Source organism: Mustela nivalis (assembly GCF_964662115.1).
Source record: "Mustela nivalis genome assembly, chromosome: 1".
Lineage (NCBI taxonomy): Eukaryota > Metazoa > Chordata > Mammalia > Carnivora > Mustelidae > Mustela > Mustela nivalis.
In genome coordinates, this window is record NC_139020.1 from 54,751,378 (window position 1) to 54,777,731 (window position 26,354).

Below are 26,354 nucleotides of genomic sequence, written 5' to 3' on the forward strand. Positions count from 1 at the left end.
ATATATTTGTTTTGCTGCTTAAAATGTCCAGTTTTGGCCTTTAGGGACTCTTTGAAGTTGATGCCTGTGTCCTTTTGATTATACTAGCACTTTTGTTTAAAATTAGCACTTTCTTTCCCTTTTCTATCACTTCCCAAATGTATATTCCCATACCACTCACATTTACCTAGGCTGGAGCAAATATATTTAAGAGAGCAATTGTAAGCTAATTAATAAAAGATATTGTTTTATTTCCAATTTTGATATTTATGGGAAGAAATAAGTCTTACATGGATAAAAAATAGTTACATATTTTTAAAATTGCTTTCAGGGGAAAAATAAAGAATGTAAAACTTGTTAAATTGTCAGTTAATATACTTGTGTTATTATCATCAATCATATTCTGCTGGAGTCAATGGATTATTCTTCCCCTTTTATTAGAAAAAATCAGCAGGCTTAATAATTTTTTTTGAAAATTTTTGGCAAGTTAGAGTAACTCATTTGGATTATCAAGAGAAAGTTTATAGTGTAATGGTCTGAATTTTGATTCCCAAAGGTTGTTAATTGCTGAAAATTAACTGCATCCCACATCCATACCGGCAGTGAGCATTGGATTTACATATGTATTATGATTATGGATTTGATTTCTCATCTCAGCAGATATAAAACTGGATGCCTCCCTAGTGCATCTTAAGACTGATTTGAAAGCTTCAAAGACCATTGAAAAATTGGATTTGAGGAAGATGTGTGTTCTTGGTATATTCTAAATATTTGACTCTGTCATTTGCCCCTGGTATATAACTTCTTTGAAGGCAGAAACTTTTATTTTAATACAACATTTAACCTATATAGTGATTTTTAAAACAAATTTTGGGTACTTTGTGCTAATGTGTGCACACATAAATCCAGTTTCTTCTGTAAGATTTTACCATTCACCATAATGAACTCTGGGTGTGGTAGTGGGTTATATATAGCTTATAGATCTTTCAGCTTGTTTTACAGAAACCTAGAGTTGAGAACACTTACGGAATGCTATTTATTTTCTTCAGTTTACTAAATGGAAATATATGTGTGGTCTGAATTTATATGTACTTGGAAAATTGTTCCACTCTTAGCCAATCTGTATGTTTGTTTGATACCCACCCCCCCACCCCGCCAGTTACTTGATCTGCAAGTGGTAGAGAACACCACCTGGGAAGATGGTCTTGTTTCTTAATAAGACTGTAATCTCTTGGTTAAGCCCCTAGGGGCAGCCATTGTGCAAACTGTCTCTTGAGTAGTCCCAAGTACTGACACAAACTGACAAATAATTAAAAACATATGCAAATGTTCCCACTAAATTTGGGTCTATGGTTAATGTTTAATTGTTATTTAGTCCATGGTGAAACACTTCAGGTGATGATTAAATTTTTGAAAATATCAAGTAATATCAAATATTAAGTATTTACCCAGATATATGAAAGAGAAAATGGAAATTCAAGCAAAGGGGAGTCCTGCCCAGTCAACCTATGCCAAAATTATTAATAGAATAGAGCTCAATTCTTAGTTACTTTAAAAAATCCTCCAATTTTTTTTTTTTCTTATCCCTTTGCCTGGATATAATTTAGGTCTGGGAATGGGCATTAGGAGAGTGTAGCTTTTGACTTTGTTCTCTTCCATAGCTTGAAAACTAGGAACTGAGCTAAGACAACAACCCATGGTATACCTTTGATTGCATAAACTAAATCAGGCATAAATATCATTACCTCTATTTTAGTCTAAGGGAATGTCTGTGTCCCCTAGTTTATTTTTTATAATATCAAGGAAAATGGATGACATACAGCTGTTTTGGTAGGTGTATATCTCGCTTGGTATGAACAGAAATGCGCAGGCACACTGTAGCAAGGTCAGTACCTGTTCATTGCTCCTGTTCTCTTTCTGCCCTTCCCCTACTTTGCATCACAAGAAGCTGTATTTCCACAGCCTCCTTTCCCTCTGATTCTTTATAGGTTTGGCCGAGGAAGCACAGGCAGATAGCTAGAAGACTGGAGGGGAGGGGTGAGGAGAAGCCAGGTTATACCCCATCCTTACTTCCTGAGGTGTCCTCTCTGCATCCCTTCAGAGTTCTAGCACTCCCAGAGAGCCCAGGCTGTATCACCTTTCATTGTCCCTCCAGCTTTAGGAGGTGGTAGTGGCTTTTTGTTACTGCTACTTACTGACTGTCTCATTCACACCTGTTGCTTCCCACCTCTCCCATCACCCATGTAGCCAAATCCTGTAATTACTTCTTTATGAAAGACCTATGGTTGTTACTGTTTCCTGGCTGGACCTTCCTAGCTCTATCAATGTACAGGTGTCAGTTTGCACAGTAGCCCCAGTTGATGTCCTACACAGATCCTTTTTCACGGAGATGCACCCAACCCTCAGCTCTAGGAGTGTTGGCCACTGATGGCTCAGGATACACTCTTATCCAGAGAATTGCCCCTGCCCAAAGATGCCTGGGGGCAAAGTCATCCCACCTGGGATGGCCCATCACCAACAACTGACTAATCTGAGATTACAGACCATTGACTCTTTTTGCCTCAAGGATGAACAAGTCTGTGGTGCCATTCACGCTCCAGTGCTTCCTGTGCCATCCATCAGGGACCAGACCTGTCAGCCCATCTTTGCTTGGCTTCTTTTCCTTCTTTGTCCTATTCCTTCACTTCCTCACAGCTTTTTCTTAAAAGTGCGCCCTCAGAAAAATCAATCACATAAGAATCCCCATCTCTGGCTCTGCTTCTAGGGCTCCTAACCTAGGACGTATATTTCAGACCAATTTTCTCCATTTCTTTTATCTTTTGAGGTGGTTAAATGGAAACTGTGAACAGAGCTCAATTACAGTTCCTAACAGAGTAGTAATGATGAGAATGAAAAAAGCTACAATGGAACATCTTAGAGGACCTACAGTTGTTGGAGAACTCAAAACTTTAATATGTAGAAAGAGGGCCTTACAAAATTAAGGTTTAGAAAGTTAGGTATTAACGCAAAAAAGAGGATATTGTGCTTTTGACTGGGTGATTGTGGAGCCCCAAGAGTTTAAGAGTGAAAACACCTGGGGTGATTAGAAATGCAAGTCTGATTTAAGACTAGAAATAGAAACTGAGACAATTATATGAAGGCAATTTTTCTCAGACTTGAATAATACATAACTCTCCTTTGGGGGGATAATTCTCTTGTATCCTCAGTATTAAATAGTTTTTAGAACAGAATTAAGTAGAATTTAAGTAGAATTAAGCTACTGGTGACACGTCCATGTGGTATGTCACTTAGTCTTCCTTCGATAAAAACCAGTCTGCCCCTGTCCTTATCAACATGGGACAATATGGTACAACTTAATGCCAAACAAAGGAACATTGATACTGAAGTTGTGTAGCAACTTTTTAAAGTGGTCATTCATGAGACTCAAAATGTAGGTCACTTTATCACAAAAACGAAAATAGAGTTCCCCAATGACTTTCAGATCATGAAGAATCATCCTTGAACCATTCGTGGGGAGGGTGGAAGGATGAGACCTTGAGAGTGATGATCCTTGGCTCTGCTTTCAGGGAAAGCAGGCTACAACGGAGACTAGGGCAGGCAGCAGGACTGCAGCTCAAGGGCAGTCAAACTGGGAATGAAAGAAGAAAAGCCAACACAGTGATGCACTATTGATGAGGTCACCGCCTCCCGTGACTATGTTCCACCCGTTGGGACTTCTCAGGAGCATTAGGAAGTGTGTCTCTGAACTGTTAAATCACCCCCTGCAGTCTCCTCATGGGCATTACCTCCTTCGTATTTCTGGATTGTGCATGCATTCATGCAGGGAGACACAGTGAGAGAATTCCTGCCACTCTGTCACTTCTACTTCCAAACTTTCTAGGCACCAGGATAGTCTCAGGGCAAGGTGCTTCAGGCTCCATCTACACTCAACTGGCTGAAGGTTTTGCAGAGCTGCTTGCCGCAGCATGACTGGAGTAAGAGGTTTATTAAGCACTCAACAAGTATCCATACAGGCTACTGTGTGTAGGATAAGGGACGGCCACACTAGTCAAAAGACTTCATTAGGAGTAAGGTCTGGTTCTTTGCCACATAGACACCAATCTCTGTGACTTTAGACAAACCAATCCTAATTTACTTGTGTAAAAATTGAAGCCTAGGATGTTTGGGAATGACTTTCACCATACCTCTTTTCAGGGTTAAAATGACTTTGTGAAAGCCCCTTCCTTTTTTCCCCTGGTCCCCACTAAATCTTCCTTAATTTGCAAGACACAATTAAAATATTATCCTTGCAAGACCATGGATGGCTTTACGGAGGGGTATCATGTTCTCATCTGAGTGTTTGCTGTTCCTGGCAGAAGTCAAGCATGAACTACTTGGGACACAGACTGATTTTGTCTTTGTGCCCACATTACTAGCAAATTGGCCAACTGTTGTACTAACAAGTATTAAGCCCATGCCCAGGGAAGGTGTCCTTGAAAATACCAGGGCCCCTGGGTGGCTCAGGGGGTTAAAGCCTCTGCCTTCGGCTCAGGTCATGATCTCAGGGTCCTGGGATCGAGCCCCGCATCAGGCTCTCTGCTCAGCGGGGAGCCTGCTTCCTCCTCTCTCTCTCTGTTCCTGCCTCTCTGCCTACTTGTGATCTCTCTCTGTCAAATAAATAAAAATATTTAAAAAAAGGGGGGGGGCGCCTGGGTGGCTCAGTGGGTTAAGCCGCTGCCTTCAGCTCAGGTCATGATCTCAGGGTCCTGGGATCGAGTCCCGCATTGGGCTCTCTGCTCAGCAGGGAGCCTGCTTCCTCCTCTCCTCTCTCTGCCTGCCTCTCTGCCTACTTGTGATCTCTCTGTCAAATAAATAAATAAAAAATCTTTAAAAAAAACAAAAGAAAAGAAAATACCTACACTGAGAACTAGATTGAATGAGAAAAAAATTCAGGGCTGGGGGAGGGCAGCCATGGAGCCACTTTCCATGTTCTTGTGAGCACCTAGTCTTTTGTTACCACAAGGAAAATGAATCTTAGCCCTGTTCTCTTAAAAAAAAAAAAAAAAAAAAAATTCCTCCACTTCCACATCCTTAGGCTTGCCTTTAGCCATGTTGTGGATTCCTTCCCCTTTTAACTGAATCCTTCTCAATTTGTAAAGAGGATAGGAATATTGTTGAGCGTGAGAGAGTTTGGAAGGAGAAGGGGAGGAGTTTGTCCTGGTGCCAGATGCAATGGGTCCAGATCTGGAACTCCCACCACTCCCTTCTCCTTGCTCCTGTTAGGAGAGAATCTGGAAAGACCAGAGAAGGTAAGGAGGGGGTAGTAGAATATGAAAACTATGTGTACCAGCGAGTACAGAGGCTAGGCATTTACTTCATCAAGGTGTAGTGAGGATTAGGAGAGCATTTGTATCCACTGCTATGCCCAACCTCCATTTTACCAGTGAGGATACCACTCAAAAAGTAACCTATTCTCAAAGTCCTGGAACTCATAAATTTTGGAGCTGGAAGTAAGAAACGAGGCCTGACTGCAGAGCCTGTGATCTCACCTGCCTCCTGCTACAACACCTACTGGTATCACAAGACTCAGGTATCCTCTCTGTGAAAGGAGCCTGCCACTCTTCGTTGGGACTTCTCCCCTTTCTCACTTGAATACAAAGGTTGCTGTGCCACCAAGAAAGATGCCAGGTTCTGTGCCAAAACTTTTCAGCTCTTCAGAAGGACAAATGCCCTTATTTTCCCACACAGGTTGAAAATGTTGCTTTTGTACTACCATTAAGCCTTCCATCAGAGGCTCTCAGCCCGTGAAATAAAATTCAAGGTGGCACACCGTGTGCACTCTCTTACCTGCCTGCTCTTAGAAGAACCTGGAATTCAGAACTGAGAAGTGGGTGTTCCACCAAGTGCTATGCACACTGAATATATTCTGTGTGGTTCCAAAGGCAAAAACTTGACAGTTTGAAAGTCCTCAGATATGACTAAGAGAATATAGCCTCCTATTACGTAGAACTCCTATTACATAGCCTCCTATTACATAGAATTACATAGGCTATTACAAAGCCTCTTGGAGCTTAAGCACGTGCCCAGGGCAAGTGTTGGCCTGCTTCTGTAGACTGTTAAGCTCTTCTTTGCCGCTCAACTCTTCTTCCGTTGGTCCCCCCAGGTAGCTAGTTTTCCCTGCAGGGGCTACAGGTGCAGGAGAAGCACTTAGTCCAACTGCTGCTCATCTTCTATGTTACCTTAGGCAAGTCTGTTAACTTCTGCTACAGTGTATCTCATGTGAGAGAAGGAGGCTGGCTAGCACCCCCAGAGGCTTTCTACTTCCAGGATGCTAACCTGCTTGTGCAGACATGCTGTTAGATAAGATGGTTTCTCTTATGGCAGGAACTTTTTCTTCTGGAAACTTAGGGTCTTTCTTTTGAGATAATAAAGTGCTGCCAGAGACCAGAGGTGATATGTTTTATATGAGTAATTGAGCCAATTAAGGAGTATTAGCCTATGTACATTTTGTGTTAAATCTATTTTATTAGAATATAATGCAGAATTAAAAGTTTAATTGATATGTGGCCCAGTTTTAAGTGGTACTTACCAATCTCCAGTTTTGAATGTTAAGAGCAGACCTATATAAGCTGATCTTTATGGGAGAAAAGAGTCTTAATGCTCCTCAAAAATCTTTGGATGGGCATCTGGGTGGCTCAGTCAGTTGAGTGTGCCTTCGGCTCGGGCCATGATCCCAGGGTCCTGGGACTGAGTCCCACATAGGGCTCCCTGCTTGGCAGGGAGCCTGCTTCTCCTTCTCCCTCTGCCTGATACTCCCTCTGCTTGTGCACTCTCTTCTCTCTTTCCCTCTCTCTCTCTCTCTGTCAAATAATAAAGTCTTTTTAAAAAAAATCTTTGGAAAGTATGGCAGCTGGCTTTTCTTATTATTTTTAAAGGGCACATAGTAAGCATAAGTAAAAGTATACATGGTAGTTTTCTTAAGGTTGCTTGTATGTTTTTAAATGAGAGTGCTATACCTTGCATTTTCTTTTCTCTTGGTTTTTTAAATATATATCTGTCTTTTAAAACCACCTCCATTCAAAACCCTGATCTATTTGTGTGGTCTGCATGCGGTTGGTGTTTATTTGGGTAATCTGAGGTAGCAGAAGAGGAATATATTTAATCATCTAACCTTTACAATAAGGAACATTTGAAATGTCAGCATTTTATTTCAGGAGCAGGTGAGCTCTTGCACTCTAAGGCTTTTATTTATTTATTTACACCATGTGTCTTTCTGAAAAGGAATTTGAAACAGCTTAGAACAGCTTATAATAAGGGTAAAATAATAAGAAAAAATACGGGAAGAGGAAATAGAGTAAATATTCCAACCAGAAGAGTCAACATAGTTGCCATGATGGAATATAAGCCTGTGTCTAAGATTCTCGGAAGCAGGAAAAGGCAGAAAACAAATTATATCATGTTTAACATTCCAAAAAAAGGATCAAGTTCTTCTGGTTCCAAACTCACATCTCTAAGAGAGGACATTCTGTAAGGGACATTGGTTTAATCCATTCAATAAATATTCAAGCACATATTATGTAGTCAGATCTGGGTCGGGTGTTAGAGACGAAGCTATGTAGGTATGAGTGCTCTTCTCCTGAAGCTCCATCCCTAAGCGTGATGAATATTAAACCTATGGATAAATAACCAATTGTCTTTTAAATCAATTGATGAAAGAATAGCAATTCCTAAGTTCCTAAGTTTGCTTAAATTCTTCCCTGACTCCCCAGCTGAGACCTGAAAGATGAGTAGGCACCAGTTCAGCTGAGGGAACAGAAGGAGAAGTGGCTGGGTGTGCTGGAGATCCGGCAGAAAGCCACATGTGCCTGGAGGAGGCAGTACACACAGGAAAGGCAGGTGACAGCCTTTATTTCTTGAGAAATATTGGCCTTCATTTTAAAATTACAGTGCTCAGTAAATTATATACTTTGTTTTATTTTTTTCAAGTAAAAGCTTTTTTTTTTTTTTTTTTTTAATTTTTAACTGGTCCATGAAACCCAAGAAGCTGGGAAACATGGGTCTACATAAGACCCTCAACAGACATGACTGGAGGGACTCAAAGAGAGTAAAAGTTTAGAGCTAAACCCTAATGTGCTGACAGGATTTTCTCATGAGACTAAAGTAGGGCCTGCTAAGCATAGATCATGGCTACCCTGGACAGTGCACTGGGGCACTTAGTTCATGTGATTGTTCATGTGATCTCTCAGGAGATTGAAATCTGGCCCCTATTCCTCTCCCCAAGTCATGTATCCTAGAATAGGACAGTGCCTTCTGGAAGAAGGGGAGGTGTTTTTTGCTATTGATGTTGTTGTTTTTAATAGGAAGACACTGTGACCAGTGGTAACACACATCATCTTCCAGTGATCTAGCTTGATCCAAAAATAGAACATAAGCCTGTAGGAGTGGATATATATGGCATGAGGTTAGAATCTGTGACATTCTTTCTGCCAGGTGTATTTTTTATAACATTTACAACTGTTCTTCACTATCAACTAGTAGGGGGTCTAAAGTGCTAGCTGTTGATGATTAAAGATGGGGCCACAGGTTTTAGAAATTAAGCTGGCAAGAAGAAGTACAAGTGGCAGGGAAGGAAGAAGAAAATACCTCCACATCTCAGTCATTAAGGTGTACTTCAGTAGTTTTACATGATAGTACATAAGTTTACCAATAGAATGCTGTCATCCTGTCCTTGAGAGGGTGAGGTAGCCTGTACTCCAAGGAGATTGCTTCTTGAGAAAAGTGGTAGCTTTAACCAGAGTCAGTTTTTAATTTAGACCCTATTGGAGCAATCTTTTTCTTAAGACCTCCTAACAAAGCAGAGATGGGTCTAGTCACAGGGCTTTCAGAGAGGGAAGAGCCAATTATTATCAGGCCTGGAAAAAAAATATATCTTAACTAAAAGAACTAATTTGGGAGCACCTGGGTGGCCCAGTTTGTTAAGCAACTGCCTTTGGCTCAGGTCATGATCCTGGAACCACAGGATGTAGTCCCCCATTGGGCTCCCAGCTTGGCAGGGAATCTGCTTCTCCCTCTAACCCTCTCTCTCCCCTCTCGTGCTCTCTCACTTTCTCTCTCTCTCTCTCTCAAATAAATAAAATCTTTAAAAAAAAAAAAGGTCTAATTTGACTAACATGGCATACAAAATATGCCTTCCAGGATGAATTAGCTGCAGAGTGCATCCATGGGTTATAGGGTAGATTGACCTTTCTATGGAGGGTTGGGTTTTTTTGTTGTTTGTTTTGTTTGATTTGGTTTGGTTTGGTTATAATTGACCAATTATGTTAGAGACTGTGCTGAAAACAGTGACTTAGCTAATGTTCAGTCTAATTCCTGGAAATAAGCAATTACTAAAATTATTTATTCCAGGATCTTTTTCTTTATATTATATTTATTCATGTTCATTGTCAAAAAATTAGAAAATGCAGATTAAAAAATTATAACCTTGTCTTGTAAAGAGACAATAGTAACATTTTATTCATGCTCTCAAATATTTTCTATCCACTTATATTTCGTGTGTTTATATTTTTCAATAAGGTGTCTGTTGCGGTGACCCTCAGTCTACCTCACATTAAGCTGTACTCCTCACCACTCCAAGTTATGTGGGAAATTTACTGCATGGCGGAAGGTTTCTGGAATTGCTCAGGGACTTTGTCAACCTTGATTATCATTTCTTCATTTTGTAGATATTTCCCTATCCCTTTGTGGCATGTCACTCTTTTTCTTCATTCTCTCACTCATGAGATCAACATTCAAAAGACAGCATAAAGTCCTTCGGCCTCTGAACACCTTGTTACTTTGCTCTTTCTCTCTGTTCATTAGCTCTTTTCTTCTTCTTCTTCTTTTTTTTTTTAAGATTTTTTATTTATTTATTTGACAGAGAGAGATCACAAGTAGGCAGAGAGGCAGGCAGAGAGAGAGAGGAGGAAGCAGGTTCCCTGCTGAGCAGAGAGCCCGATGCGGGGCTCGATCCCAGGACCCTGAGATCATGACCTGAGCCGAAGGCAGCGGCTTAACCCACTGAGCCACCCAGGCGCCCCGTTTTTTTTTTTTTTTAAAGATTTTTATTTAGTTAGTTATTTGAGAGAGAGAATGTGAGAGAGAGCATGAGAGCGAGAGAGAGAGCACAAGCAGTGGGAAGAAGTAGAGGAAGAAGAAGACTCCCTGCAGAACAAGGAGTACGATGTGGGGCTCAATCCCAGGACCCCAGGATCATGACCTGAGCTGAAGGCAGATGCTTCACCAATTGAACCATCCAGGCACACTAGTTCTTTTATTCTTTATGTCCTCTTATAGCCAAATGCCTGTTTATTTCTTATTCATAGGGTCTTAGGAAAAGGCCTTGATAAGATGGTTTCATAGTGGATTTAGGGCCTGGTTGGGAAGGTGGCGAAGTCCCTAAAGGAAATATAGTGGTAGCTGGTAAAATACTTTAAAAAAAAAAAAAATCCTGCCATTGGATGCAATTGACCTTAAAAACAAAGGCTAGGACCATCCTATCTCTACACATCCCCCTGTCCTCCTCACACTTCAAACTATATTGTTAAGAATAAATTTCAGCAAACTTGGACATTTTACGACTATCATACTTTCTTTCCTAGTTCTGTTTCCAGTGATTAGATTATCAGCGGGGGTGATGATCTCAAAATTCTTTTCTAGGTGGTTTGCCGTCTGAATTCTGCAATGCGTAGTATGGCAGTCATGAAAATAATCAAGGTTCCTACTGTGGGGAGCGTAGCTGACTGCCAGTGCCAGCTGCTGTGCCTCTGGACATATGGCCTCATTTACACTGACATCATGCTTCCCGTAGCTGCTCCTAGCCAATCACTGAGCATGGTTGGGGGTATTAATGCGGGTCCTTTGCTGCAACATGAGTGACTCCAATGATGGGTGACTTTAGCATAGGAACTCCCTATCAGATGGGCTAAAATTTTCTTGGAGCCCCGTTGTAATCTGAAACCTTCCCACCTAATCTTCCTTCCTTCCCTGGCTCCTTTGGAAATGCCAGACTTCCTCATCACCTCAAGATTCTCCCTGTCTTGTTCAGCCCTCTTCTCCTTTTCCATCCTGGATATATTCCCCCAGTAAATCTGCAATAATCCTATCTTGGCTTCAGTTTCTCAGAAATATTCCAAATATTATATTTAGTACGTGGCCATTAAGAGTCATAAAACCTGTTCATGGAAGCTTGGGGAAGTACTACAGCACTTGTCTCATAGGTACCCAAAGTTCCTTGCACAACAAGTTGACTTAAAGGCAAAAACTGATATATTCTAGTGCTAACGGCTCTTATGGGTCTAGGCTTCTATTATACTCCTGTTCATGCAAGAGCAGATGTGTTAGTAGTTTTCATCAATGTAAACATATTTTGAGCATCTCTTATCCTAGTTAGCAGATCCTCCAGTGCTGCTGGAGCTAGTTATCATTAAAGTGCTTGCCATTGCTGCTTCTACAGCACAGTCAGTCCCCTGGAGTACACGCACTGAACAGGGTTCTTCAAATATTAACTAATTACCCCTGGGAAGTAGATTAAATCAGTGCATACACACATCACATGGTCCATGCTTCGGTATTTTAAAGTAAATTACAGTGTAATGTGAACTTTATCCATATCAGCAAATGCACCATATCTAGTGACTGCAAAATGGTCAATGGCATGAATATTCCTGTTATTTTAATAAATTCTGCAAAAGTGGGTCTTTTTGGTTCCCAAGTTTTAACTGTTAGTTTCTGATTTAGCAAAGCCTTTCTGTGTACTTTGGGCATTGTCCAGCTTTTCATAGAGTATTTTTTAGAGGTAGAATTGGTCAAAAAGCATCCCCAATTTTAAGATTTTTTGTTATTCATTGCCATAAAACCACCCAAGAAGTCTGTTCCAATTTACAGTCCAACCATTACAAGTATGAGTTGGCTAACTTCTTTTCCCTTTATTTTCTGCATGTGATGTGATATGCACAGTGTCAATTTTTAATTAGAAAAACCTCAACAATTAAAAAAAAATTTAAATCCTCTACCCAACTTATGAAATAGAACTTAACACCCTCTTGTGTTTGCTGCTTCTGAACATTCCTCTTCCACACCTCTCCTCCCACAGGGTGACCAATACAGAGCTAGTTGTGTGAGCAAGGTAAACTCAATCGTCTGTGGGTCTTAGGCTTCTGCTTCCTGGGAGTTTACAAAAGGACTTTGTGGAGTCAGTGGAAGAGGCCAGGCATGAGCTCTAGGGAATCTGAGGCTTAACACAGTCTATGACTTTGGAAGAACTGTGAAGTGTGAACAGGTACTAAACATGATCAGTGGGAGTGAAGTGAACTGCTCTGGGTTTTTTGCTTCAGAGCCCACCATGGCCTTGTTGCAGCTCTCAGAACTAAATGGAAGCAGAAAACTTTGGTGGGGTGAAATAACTGTTCACATGCATTTCAGGCTGCATGATCTGGAGGTAAGAGCAGGACATGTATGAGCAAATTGTCAAGATCACCACATTCTGTCTGAGCCAGGCTCTCCAAGGCCTTCCTCTAGGTGTTTTTTATTGTTGTCATTTTGTTCTTCCTTTCTTTTTTCTTTATTTCCTTTTTTTTTTTTTTTTTTTTTTTTTTTGTTAAAAAGACTAAACCAAAGCAGTGGGGGTCATGGTCGTATATCCTATGGTGAGTCTGTCTAGATTCACTTTGCTCCTATGTGGTCTAGTTTCCAGCTAGCGTCTCAGGATGTCTGTTCATTGTCCTCCTGGGAATCCCTTCATCCTTATCCCATTTGGAACTCATATTGCCTGTACCATGTCTTCGTTTTTCTTGGTTTATGCTTTTATTTTGGTGGAGCACATTTCTAGCAGCTTCTTGAGAAAGAGGATGGGTGGTCTTTTTTTTTTTTTTTTTTTTGAGACTGTCAATGTCTGAGAATGGCATTCTACCCTCACAAGTCTTGTGAATTGGGTAAGTATAGGTCACAAGTTACTTTCCTTTAAGTTTCTGGATATTACTCCATTTTCCTTTTCCTGACAGTGATGCTGCTGCAAAGTCTGAAGCTGTTGTAATCCCTGATCCTTTCTGATCTGCTTTTTCTTTCTGCAAGTTGGTAGAATCTTCTTTTCGCTGGTGATCTGAAATTTTAGATATTTTTGTGTACCTATTTTCATCTACTACTTCTATTCAGTGAACCTTTTTTCCAGTAATAGCAGTTCTTGTCCTATTTTTCTGGGGGAATTTTCTTGAACAATTTGGTTTTATACTCTTTCTTTCTTTCTTTCTTTCTTAGATTTTTCTGGGGTTGGCATCCCATTTTCTTATTTCCTTTTCTCCTATTTTTCTGCCTTTTTGTCTTTTTGCTCCACTTTTTAGGAGACTTCCCAGACTTCATCTCCTAACCCTCTAAATGACTGCACTTGTTATGTTCTTAATTCCAAGCTCTTTTCTGTTTTCTTAGTTTTTAATGGCTTCCTGCTCTTCTTTCATGGATGTTGCATTTTCTTATTCCTCTGAGGATGATGATAATTTTATTTCATTTGGTCATGTTGATTTCCCTCTCCTCCAACCCTTGCATTTTTTATCTACTTCAAGATGCCATTTTTTGTGAAGAAAATTAGTAATTTTTAAAAATTTTTAATTTCTATCTTCCATGGTAGGAGCGTTCCTCAGATATCTCATAATATTTGAGCATCTGCTTAACATTAAGTATGAAGGACATAAAAAGCTCTTTAAAAGTTCTGAGAGCTTAAAATATGGGCCATGCTTATCACCTGAGTTAACTGGAGAGTAATGGAGATTGGCAGTAGGGGATCTTTTATTAAGCATTAGGTGTACTTTTGATCCCAGAATCCTGTGTTTTACCCTAATTCTGATGTGTGCCAGAATCATCAGTCCAGACATCTTGCTTTTAGTTTCTCCAGAGAACAAGCTTCTGGATTTTTTTCAGAGTTGGGAGGGGGAATTACTCAGCAAAATGGGGTAGAGGAGGGTATCTTCAAGGTTTAGCTTCTTAAATAGTCTAAGAAAATCTGTTTCCATTTTAAAAAATCTTTGCTGAGAGCTTTCAAGCCTCAGTTTACATCTTCCCCACTTCGCTCCATTTAGGCACGCTGATAAGAAAGCCAGGGCATTCCTTCCTTTGGTGCTGGAGGAACGTTCAAACAATTCTGGGAATGAATTCTCCTATCATTCTACCTCCTCACCATGATAACAACCACAGCCACTTTCTCTCACTTTCAAGACACTCAGGCCAATTCTAGACTATGCTGGGTTCTCTCCTGTTCTGCCCAGAAAGTCTCATGACATAATACAATTTTTTCTATCTCTTAATATGTGCATGGTGTCATCAGTCTAGATATCCCACCTGATTGTTGGAAGGGTGTTTTAGTCTGCTTGGGCTCCCATAACAAATTAGCATAGACTGGGAGGTCTAAACAAAGAAACAACAAAAAGAAAACAGTTCTCATAGTCCTGGAGGTTGAGAAGTCCAAGATAAAGGCCTGGTGAGGGTATTGTTCCTGGTTTGCAGATGGATATTTTCTTATTGTATCCCAGATGGTGGGGAGTAGAAAGGGAGAAATATGCTATTTTCTTCTCATAAAGGCACTAATGCCATCATGAGGGCCCCTTTTCCCAATACCATTACACTGGGTAGTAGGGTTTCAGCAGATGAAGTGGTGGGAGCACAAATATGTAGTCTAAGAGAAGGTCCAGGCCATCCACATAGCATGGCTATAAGAAATAGCTTTCTGAAGCTTTTCTTACTCTTCCTTTTACCGCCAGTTCCAAAGACAGTTCCTGTGCTTATTGGGCACTCTGTATATAAATTGGTTGGCTTTCACATTTCGCCAGTACTAGCTGGAGATTAGTTTTCTTGGATCTACCAAGTCAGTTTTTACTTGCCCATATATCTCTAGTTTCCACAACCTTACTGTCTCTCCGCCCTCCTTTTTCTGATTTGTATTTTTCTCTTTTTAAGAAAAACATTTGCTAAATGTTTATTGACTTGAGGTAAGAAACAAAATTAAAAGCATGTGTTGAGGTTGCTGTCTTAACCCAAAAGTCCTGGATGGCTCATTTATTCACACCTTTTCAACAATGAATGTTATCGTTCTATTTATTGCTGAATTCCCTAAACGTATTTTACATTTAGTTCTAATCACTCTGGCAACTCAAATTATCCTCATTATTGGATAATGGTTCATTCTTCATATGACTAAGAATTTACAGTACAATTTTATGATTTATGGCAGATTCTTAAATTCAGCCATTCAGTTTACCCTAAGTTTGTTTCCTATTTTTAGTAGCACTCCATTGTAATGCAGATGGAGGCTTATACCAATATTCTAGAAACAAGTTGAAATGAAAATGAATTATCCATACCTACCTCTACTGCATTTGTGTGAGGGAAATGGAAAGACAATAAATTCATGGGTGTCTGTTTAAAATAAAAGCCACTTTTCTTCCCTTCTAGGTTATGAAAATTTGATCCATCTTTTGAACAAATTTAGCAATGATTTAAAATTCTTGGTTATACATGCCAAGTTTAAGTTAAGATTTCAAAATGCAGTTGTTCATTTAAAAATAATGATTTCATCCGATAGTAACCCTGTTTTTTTCAAAATTGACTTATAGGTTGGTGAAATTTCTTTTTATTAAAAAAAATAGTAATTCAAGATTTATTGTCACAGTAAAAGAATCTGGATGAAAATTACCCCCTTCGTTCTATAAATACCAGAGTCCTAGTCTCCCCTCTTAGAGGCAGGGGCTAGATTAAATTTATTTGTATGTCTTAAAAAATGATCTGTGTGAATACAAGCCTGTATACAAGTATGTAAGCTTTTATATTACTAACAAGAGCATACTATTTCTGCGGTTCAGTGCTTTATTTAACCATATCTTTCTGAGGATTATATGATCTCAGCACATTTCGATGCCCCTTATACCCTATTTTTTGTAGAAATAAAATAAATACAGAGAAAGTGACAAAATACATATAGTTAAATGAATCAGCACAAAACAAAAGCCCATCAGTTAGCTACGCAATGAACATTCTTCTAACCTTCAGGTCCCCTCCAAATCACCACCATCTCTCTTTTCCTCAAAGGAAATCTCTTCTGAACTTTTATAATCATCCTTTCCCTACTTTTCTTTAGTTGTACTACTTAAGTGTGCATCCTCATTTTAGTTTTGCCTGTTCAGAATTGCCTCTGTTAGAATTTCAGACAACTGGAGGTGTGTAGTATGAGTTGTTTTGAGTCAGGCTTACTCAGTACTTTCTATTTGTCCCATCTATTTTATGTTTGTTTGTTTGTTTGTTTCCTCCAAATGTCCTTCTTTCTGGCCTTTACTCCACATTTGTTTAGTTTTGTTTTCCTATACTATTTTGGAACTTACACATTTTTTTTTTTTTTTTTTTTTTTGCAGTTCTTTTCCTGGTTAACCACAAGAGTATGACAAACTTTTTTTTTTTTGAGGGGGGGTTCTTAAAGTCTTGTATTAATTGATACTTTATTTTCTTCATGAACAGTGAAAGAACCTTAGATTCCTTTTAGATACGTCAACTCCATTATCCCCCTGTAAACTTTCAAGGCATTATTATTTCCTTTAATTTTGTCTGTATTTGGAACATTATCATGGTCAGTCCACTTACTTAAGTTTGTCCCATATTCCCCTTTACATTGCTCATCATTCCTTCCTGAGTCTCAGTTTCCATCTGGTATCATTTTCCTTCTGTCTGTGAAACATGCCTTTAGTATTTCTTTTAGTGCAGATCTATTTGTTGCAAATTCTTTTCGTGCCTTAAAATTATTTCATCCTATTTTTCTTGAAATACATTTTTGCTAAACTTGTATATCTGGGTTGGGAGTATTTTCTTTCTGTACTTTGAAGATATTAATCCTTTCTGACATCCATTAACTCTGTTTTAAAATTGGTTGTCTGCCTAATTGTTATTTTGGAGACAATATGCCTTTGTTGTTGTTGTTGTTACTTCTGACTACTGTAAGATTTTCTTTGGTTTTTAACATTTCACCATGAGGTACATGGTTGTTTTCTGTTTGGGGTTTGTTGGGCTTCTTGGGTCTATAAATTAATGGCTTACAGTTTTGGAAAATTCTGATCCAGCATGTCTTGAAATAATTCTTTTTACCCACTCTCTTTTTACCTCCAAAGTTCCACTTACATTGTGCCTTCTCACTGTATCCTGTTTCTTACTTTCCTAATGTTTCTATTCTTTTTTTTTCTCCTTACTTCATTCCAGACAATTCTTTGTTACCAACGAATAATCCAAGTTACTAATCCTTTGACTACCTACACAGCTGTTAAATTAGATCTATTAAACTGTTGCTATTTTCAGTTGTTATCTCCCAGTTCCTCTAGTTTCTGTGGGGTCCTTTATCATGGTTTTTAGTTTTCTGCCAAAATTCTCTATCTTGTCTCCTTGAACAAAATAAGCACGGTTATTTTAAAGTGTATATCTAAAACTCCAACATCTGAAGTGCTTACGAGTTTTATTTTCAGTTATTTCTGTGTTTGATTGTTATTTTGTCCCTGAGTGTCTGGTTATTTTTTTTTTGTGTGTGTGTGATCCAGACTTTGTATTTGCAAAAATGTTACAGAAATAATTTTCAGCTGGGATAATATCTTCTTGCAAAGAGGATGGGTTATTTTTTATTCTTTTAGTCATATGGGGTACTAATAGTATGGGATCATTTTAATTTCGTCTACACAGCAGGTAAAGGAGTACTAATGATACACGAGATGTGATGGGGATGCCTCTTTTGAATGGTGCTGAAGTACCTTCTGTGATAATTGGGGAGATACACGATCAGATTTCAATGTGATTTCTGCTGGCTATTTAACCATTACTGTGTACCAGGTCATATGTTAAGTGTTTCCCAAATATCATTAAGGTCTTACAACAATGATTCTGAGATGGATATTACTATTATCCCTACGTTACAGATGTAAAACACAGAAGAGTTGGGCAATTTGACCAATGGTACATGGCTTTAAGTGCAAAAGACAGTTTTAGAATCTAAGTGGTCTGGATTCAGTCTCTGATACTAATGGATGTGGTAGAGTGAGAATATTCTTTGGGGGGCACAATGTAGATTACAATTTATACCAATTCCCCTAAGCTCAGGCCCTGAATGCTTAATGTATTAAACCAAAGGATAAACACAATTAATAGGATTACTTAACTTCAGTTTTTTCTGAGGGTGATTTTGTGAATGGTCACCAGCCTAAGTTAAATTGATTTGGTAAGAAAGAATAATGTTGAGGGTGAATTTAGACTTTAAAAGTGCTGTATTATTCTGGGAAATGGTAAAACTTAGAATTACGTGGGGAAGGGCAGTTAGGAGAGGCACTTAGACTTTGTCTAATGATTATAAAGCTTAAATGCATTATCTGTCATTTTAGTAGTAGTGTTGGGTGAAAAGAATCAAAGTAGGATTATCATAAGGGCTAGGAAACTCACTGAGGGGATCTTTATCCCAGTTTCTTTAAACTCACTGCTGTCATTCAGAATTGGGCGAAGGCAGAATTATGGGTTAAGTGTGGGGTCTCTACAGACTCTTTCATGCTGAGAGCAGCAAGTATGGAGAAATGGCATCTTAGAACTCGGAATTTTTGCTTGATTTCTGTGTGAGATTTGTTTATTGTGTTTCTTTTCACAATGACTAGGGCTGCTTCAGCATGAATAGTTAGCTCAGTACCCAGAGAGTTTGATTAGCTAAGTTAGGAAGAAAAATGCCATATACTACAGAAGAAATTTACCCTGGAATAAATGTAGATCATTTAGTCAAATTGCTATATTCTCAACATCATAAGGCTTCCCTGGGGGGAAAAATGCCATAGGAACTTTCTTAGAAACACAAGTACATAAAACTTATTTTCCAGGGAACCTAAAAACTATGACCTAGCATGTGATTTAAGACCAGCCAACATGACCTTGGAGGAAAAGATGTCATTTAAAAAGTAATGACCAGAGTAAGGCATGGAACCAATCTTACAGAGGGCTTTTATGAGTCAAAACTCCTGGTTGCAAGTGACAGAAACCAGATTCAAATCAACTTAATCACAGCCATCAAGAGGGGAAAGAAAGACAAATTACTGAATTTGGCTGATTTGCATATACTGATTGCATATCATTATAAATTTACACTTGTTGGAGATAGAGAGAGGGTCAAAATGTGTTCAGCAGACCTAAATGTACTTTGGAAGTCTCTGAATTCAAAAGGCAAAAAAAGGGGCAACTGGGTAGCATAGTTGGTTAAGCATCCAAATCTTGGTCCAGCTCAGGCCATGATTTCAGGATCCTCGGTTAGAGTCCCATGTTGGGCTGCATGCCCAGCATGGAGTGTGCTTGGGATTCTCTCTGCCCTCTGTGTCCCTACCCTCTTTCAAATAAATCTTAAAAAAAAAAAAAAAAAATGAGGGGCAAAAAAGGGGAATGTATTGGCTCATGATATTGGAATATCAGGAATGGCACTATATCACACTATGATCTACCCAGAAGCTTAAAAAGGACCCTTTCTACCCTTGCACCTGCCAACCTACCTTTGATCTCTGTTCTTCTCTTTGTGGGCTCTTTACCTACTACTGCATATGCTTTTCCCACTTTAGCAAAGGGAGACACAGGCATCTTTCACTCTAGATTAGTCAGGCCTAGGACAGGTCTTATATTATTTATCTACTGCTGCATAACAAATCATCCCCAAACTCAGCAGTTTAAAATAACAATCATTTATCATCTCATGGAGTTTCTAAGGGTCAAGAATCTGGAAGCTGCTTAGCTGGATGGTTCTGGCTCAGGGTCTGTCATGGAGCTGCAACAAAGGTATTGGCCAGGGCAGAACTGCTACCAAACTCATCCATGTGGTTGTAGGTGGGAAGTTTCCTGTGGACCTCTCCACAAGGCTGCTCACACAGCGTAGTGGGTAGTTTCCCCAGAGTGAGTGATCAGAGCGAGAGAAACTCATTGGAAGCCACTATGTCTTTTATAACCTAATCTCAGAAGTAGCATATCATTTCTGCTCATTCTGTTGGTTTACATGGATCAACCACAGTAAAATGTGCAGGAGGACCATCCAAGGGTCTGAACACCAGGAACACCATCAGAAAGGCTGCTCCCGCAGATGCTATAATAAGCAGCCCTGTAAGATGGCCCCAGATTCTTGTTCGTTGTTATACACTCTCTCTATCATTTCCTCCCCTTGAGTGTGGGCCAGACCTGTGAATATGATTAGGTAGTCAAGGCCTTGATTCAGTTGTATTACATGATGAAGGTAAAAGGATTTTGCAGATGCCCTTAACGTCCCATACCAGTTGATTTGGGTTAAGTATAAGGGAGATAATTCTGGGTGGCTGTGATCCTTCAACAGAGGGTCAGAGACTGGAAATATAGAGACCCTCTCCTATGGCCTTGAAGAACCAAACTGCCATGCTGTAGAAAGCGCCATGTGCCACAGAATGAATAGTGGGCTCTTGTTGCTGAAGTCCTCAGTACTACAGTTGCAAGGAAGCAGATTCCGCCAGTGGTTAGTGAGCTTGGAACAGGACTCCCGGCTAGCAGCTCTGGCTCACCTTGATAACAGCCTGGTGAAACCCTGAACACAAGGTGCATTTCAGCTGTGCCTGGACTTCTGACCTACGAAGACTGAGATAATATGTGTTGTTTTAAGCTGTTAAATTTCTGGTAATTTGTTATGCAGCATAGAAAACGAATAAAAGTGCCCACTGTGGTAAGGGACGTGAGGGTGTTCTCTCTGTTCATCTCCCTTCATATTGTGAACTGGAAGGAAGCTTCCTAAGGCAAGAATGGTGCCACTATGAAATGAGGGGAATGGCAAAGGCTGTTAGACAAACTGAACTTAGCTCTTGGAGTTTATGATAGTATTTCAAACCTGGAGACCTTCGCCATAGTGAGGATGTGAATCACCAGACAACAGTGCTCCCCCAACTAACAGCTTAGACATTATTCTCAATGTGGTCTGTGCAAAACTCATAATGGAACTTTCTGGAATGATTGTTAAATTATAAACTCCTGGGCCTCGCTCCAGATGGATTGACTCAATTTTTATGGGGTATAGCTTAGGGCTATGTATTATTTTTACTAATCATTTCATAGTTTTTTATTTTAAAGATTTTGAAAACCAGAAAAAAAAGGTGAAGTACAGTGAATGCCTTTCATCAAGATTCATCAGTTGTTATTTCATCCAATTTTCTTTGTTTCTCATACACATATTTATGTATAATTTTGTTGTTGAACCATTTGCAAGTAAGATACAAACATGGCATTTACCCCAAGCACATTAGTACATATCTCCTACAAATGAAATTATCTCAGATAATCGTTTACCCTTATCACATCAAAGCGATGAAACATTGATGTATTATCTAATACAGCCAGCGTTTTCCAGTAATTCTCAAAATACCCCTTAGATGGTTACTTCATAAGGTTTGAGCCATAAACCAGAAGTTTAGGCATCGCTGTATTTTGACAAGAATCCAGTGATTCATATGCACATCAGTTTGAGAAGCCCCACAGCGATTTTTTGATGGAAGACCTAATCAAGGATCACTTTGCATTTTGGTTACCAATGTTGTCTTTTTCCTCCACCATCTTTAAACTAGAATAGTCCATGTTTTTTCTATCTTCTATTCTCTTTCTGCTTCCATCCACCTTTCCCCCTCCTTCCACCTGCCCTGAAATTTGAAAACTCTTCCATGATTTTGAAACTAGCCACAGAGGAACCACGTAAAGGTTTCATGAGTGATACAAACAAGATGTAGGAAAGGGAGGTGGCAAGTGACATCACTAGGATTTGGCTGAGGTTTCAGGAAGGATGTGGTACTTCTGTGGATCTTGAAATCACAGATGCTGACTGCAAGGAAAATTACTTGTGGGGATGAGCATGGTACATTTGGGAATCAAAGTGAATCGGCGTCAAATAGTTCAGGAAACAACATCTGTTTTAAAAGGTGACTTGTAGCTTGACTCATAAGGAATCAGAAAACTTAATTTTAGAAAATAATTTCCAGACTCCTAGAAAAATGTGGGCTACTTAACTGTGAAACTGAAAATTATCTCGGGATGGTGAGATTAGTGAGTTTTAAGTGTATTGCCTACCAGTCTTTATGAAAAGGGTTCACCATAAAAGCTTGACTAGCATTATAAATTTCATACAAGAACTTCCCATAACGTTAAATATCAATTCCAGCCTTTAAAGTCACCTCAAATGATGTACATTCACATATTATATTTTATTTCCCCATATTATTTTAATCTCCCCCCTATTATTGGACATTTAAGCTGCTTCTAGTTCTTCACTGTAATAAAAGCCTTTGTTCATACATCTATTATATTTCTGATTATTTTCTTGTAATAGTCCTGACAGAGTTGCTGGATCAGAACTTAAAATAGTCTCACGCTGGAGTGTGTGCCCAGCTCACATCAATTCCCTGTGAGGCTCTGGCTGTGCAATCATTCCCTCTCTGTCCCTAAAACATTCTGATCCAGGAATAGAGGACCTGGATTCAAGCTGGCCATCACCCTCTCCCAAAAAAAGGAAGATTGAGAAACTTGACACAGACGCAGAAAATGTGGGGTCATCTCAGGCAGGGACCTGGGGCAAAGACCTCAGGCTCCTATGGCTGAGTTTTGAGCACCACTCCTATTCCATCCAGAAGCTGGTTTGTGTGGCCCTTGCTTGAGACATGAGCAGTCTTGGAGTACTTTCCCTGAATCTATATTTTGCTTGTTATTCTGGGTTCCTACCTATTGCCCCTAAAAAAGAGGGGGGCAATACCTAACTGATACCGACAGTGGGCTACATTTAATATACAGTGATATCTAGAGAATGGTAGTATTTGGAATCAGTCATTCAATCTTACTGGATTGAAAGGCAGTGAGACTCCCTTCTGTGTTCTGGGACAGAAATGTAAATGTTCATGGTAAGTGGTAGCCAAGTTTTCTCATCAACCTCTTACTGTCCACCAACCAGACCTCTTCTCAGAGGGAATTTCTGGGTGTCTGGATAGCTGTTTCCTAAAAGAAGAGAACAGAAACTCAAGAAGCACCTGGTGCCACAAACCTATGCAGCTAATCGTGGCCCAGTGTCACAGTCATTAAGTGGAAGTAATGTGATTCAAATCTCAACACCCTCACTCCACAACCTTAGTTCCTACCTGCTTCTTTATACTCCCTTGCCAAATGCAGTTAAGTCTCCTTTATATGAAGAGGAACTATTGCCAAATGTCCCTCAACTATAGAGATGTCAGAGTTAGCAAATAAAAATACAAAATTCCCAGTTAAATTTGAATGCCAGATCAATGAATGATTTACTTTAGCCTAAGTATGTCTCAAACAATGCATAGGACATGCTTATAATATAAAAGTATTAGTTAATCTGAATTCAAATTTAACTGGACATCCTGTATTTTATCTGGCAACTGTACACAGCCCAATATCCAACCCTCTTTTCAGTATTCCCCTTCAGCAACAAAAATGAATTTAACTTCAGCACATACATGCCTCAAAGGGTGCAGTGCAGAAAAAATTTCAGAGGAAATTTCAGAAATTCAGATCTGCTGAAATCATTGTTATAGTACTCACCAGGCAGTCTCTATTCAATGAGCTAGCCTAGGCAGCCAGCCTTCATTTCAAGTTTGATGACTTGGTTAGTGCAAACTTTTGTTGCATGCTATCCTACAGTAGGTGACATTGAATCCTGGCCCCTCTATCATTCTTCAGCTTTTCATGCTTTCAAAGACTGCAAGAACTGGAAACATTAGTTTGGATATATGTGTACGTCTGGCCCACCTACCTCCCATTCTGTTCTGTTCCTGGGGCTCAGAAGAATCTTCCTTCCCGGGAGAAACAGATTACTGACCCAGGTTGCAGAATTCTTTTAAAAATGCACATTGCTATCGGGTTTTGTAGGCCAGAGGAGACGGCAGAGGAGAGAGATGCAGTGAAAATGGGATCCCTAAATTCAGCAGAGTTAGGAGGAGTCATGCTGAAAGCAACTCATTGCAGACTCCAAGTGGGTGTGGTCAGAAATCCAAAGGCAGTGCAATATTCAGGACTCAGGAAATAGTCAGACAAGCAGAAATCTTTGGTTCAAATTAAACATGGAATTAAATTGATGAGCCAGGTTTTTAGTTCTGTTTTTTGTTTGTTGGGGTTTTTTGTTTGTTTTTGGTTTTACTTTTTAATTTTTTAAAATTTTACTTATTTTTTAAATTTAAATTCAATTAGCCAACATACAGTACATCATTAGTTTTTTATTATGTTCAGTTAGTCAGTGTATAGTACATCATTAGTTTTTGATGTAGTGTTCAATGTTTCATTAGTTACATATAACAACCAGTGCTCATCACATCACATGCCCTCCTTAATGCCCCTAACCCAGTTTTTTGACATAAAGAACAACTTTCATTCTTCAACTGTCATCAGTATTGCAATGACTAAACCAAGGAACTATTTGAGAATAAGGTATGAATATTCATATATGCCTCTCTCAAGCCGTTGAAAGTATCCTAGGATGTAGTATTACTTTGGATCAACTATTTTGAAGGCATCGGGTTTGCAAAATGCTACCATCTGGCTCTCCGCCTACTCTAGCCTTTACAAAAGAGGTCAGGGAGCTGGTTAATTTGGAGATTCCAAAATTTTCCAAGGATAGACATTCTCATTATATACTCAGAGGAAAAAAAAAATGTGTAGATTATAGTCCTGCAGAGACCAGTGTAAGTGAAGTTAGCTGGCCTAAAGGTAGAATCTAAGAAAATAGCATCCACTTCAATTATTTATGACAGAGGAAATTTAATGCAGGCATCCAAGTAATAAAGGAGTTGGGAAATCAAGGATGAGACAGTAAGAATCTCATGGAACAATAGGAAGTCACTTCTATGGTGAAGGAATTGATACAATGGAATCCTAGGGATGAGGTCACCTCATGGAAGCTGGAACCCTGACGGGTCTGCCTGTCTGGACCTTGAGCCATGGAAAGAATGGAGCTGGTACCAGAAAAGCTGCCTAACACATTATTACTTAATCAGATGTTGAGTCTCATTGTAACTTCTGTCCATGTGTTGCCTCCTCATTGGAAGAAATTTACACAGTGACTAAGGCAGTTCTGGATACTGAGTGTTATCCATGGCAAATCCTAATAGAATTGCAATAAAAGCTCCTAGATTTTGAGAAAGGTTTGGTTTTCTTGGCCAAGGGCATTCCTTCAGAAGTTGTGTTTAGGTATATAAATAGTATAGAGTTTATGAAGAAGATACTTGAGTTTTAGAGCCTATGGTCAAGGATCCACTATCTACAACAAAGTGTGCCTTCTGGTATTCTATTAAGCAAATATTGCATGAACGAACTGTTTATATACCATTCAGGACCCATTTGGCAAGCAATGAGAAGGAGATTGAACTGAACTGATTCCACCAATGCCTGGTCACGTTATGGAGAGCCTCTTCTGTAGTGAAGGCTTTCTGGTGAGCATTCACAGGGAACATGAATAAGGCGGCCATAGAAGTCTAGATAGACTCTGTGTAGGCTCCACCACACAGCCTTTCCCTCATCAAAGCAAATCAGGCTGTGCCACAGCTGAGTGCTCACTTTGTCAGCCTTAGAGATCAGCCCACGTCTCTGATGTGACATCACACCTAACAAAGACATGTGGGCTCTTTGCTGGATTATATGTAATTGCTTCTGTTACAGAAAGGATTGTATTTCCCTTCTTCCTGGCTGTGCCTTTGCCAGAACTACCAACTGCAGTCTTACTGAATGCTTCAGACTCAGTCATTATCCTACCCAGACTGGCTCTGAAGGGAGTTCCTTGATCACAAGCAAAGAAAGCAAGTCATGGACTAATTCAAATGTAACTCACTTATTTTATGTTTTCTATCAATGATGCCACAAGCCTTCTAACATGGTGGAGTGGTGTCTAAAAACTTAGCCCTGCAATCTTCCAGGGCACCTTCTACATGATGACATAGCTACTTCACGGGAGACTGGGTAGGCTCTGAACCAGTGTTCCAAATAAGGAACTGTGTCCCCACAGTTAGAAGATGTGGATCTAGGAACCATGGACAGAGGAGGGACTGAGGTAGTTAACAATTTTAACTAAGCTACTCTCAGTTTTTTACTCACTGAGGCTTTTAGTGTCATTCATCCTCCCTTTTAGTACCTGAGGACTGGAGGCAACATACAGTGTGTAACCTACAGTACTCCCCTGTAACAGTACAGGGGAGTACTGTAGGCAGTACTACAGGGTAGTACTGTAGGTTACACATACACTATATGGTACACATACACTGTATGTTACACACTAAACATCTGTAACATGCCATGTAGTACTTCTAAATTAGAAACTAAGACAGGTC

The 26,354-nt window shown here is 39.5% G+C and overlaps 1 protein-coding gene across 4 annotated transcripts in view; it reads left to right on the forward strand.

Moving 5' to 3' along the window:
• Positions 1–26,354, forward strand: part of HHLA2 (HHLA2 member of B7 family) — a 139,343-nt gene that overhangs the window by 85,810 nt on the left and 27,179 nt on the right. The gene's annotated exons all lie outside the window — the stretch shown is intronic.